Here is a 296-nt window from a genome sequence, read left to right on the forward strand (position 1 = left end):
TATCCTCGGAGCAACCGGGAAGACTGTCCATGAGATCCCACTGAAGCAGGAGAGGGTAACATATGTAAAGGAAAGGAGATACCCACAGGCACTACAGGAGGAACTCCAAAGTTTAAAACGACGGGGAATCATTATTGATAATACATCCCCATACAAGAGTCCATTATGGGCGGTTAAAAAGAGGAGTGCGCCAGGTGAAACTACTGAAAAGTACAGAGTGGTGATAGATTACAGGAAGCTGAGAATGAGAATACCATTGACGAAAAGTATCCAATCCCCAGATTTGAATACATTTT

The sequence above is a fragment of the Halyomorpha halys genome, unplaced genomic scaffold (genome assembly GCF_000696795.3).
Source record: "Halyomorpha halys isolate HHAL.00 unplaced genomic scaffold, Hhal_1.1 Scaffold142.1, whole genome shotgun sequence".
NCBI lineage: Eukaryota > Metazoa > Arthropoda > Insecta > Hemiptera > Pentatomidae > Halyomorpha > Halyomorpha halys.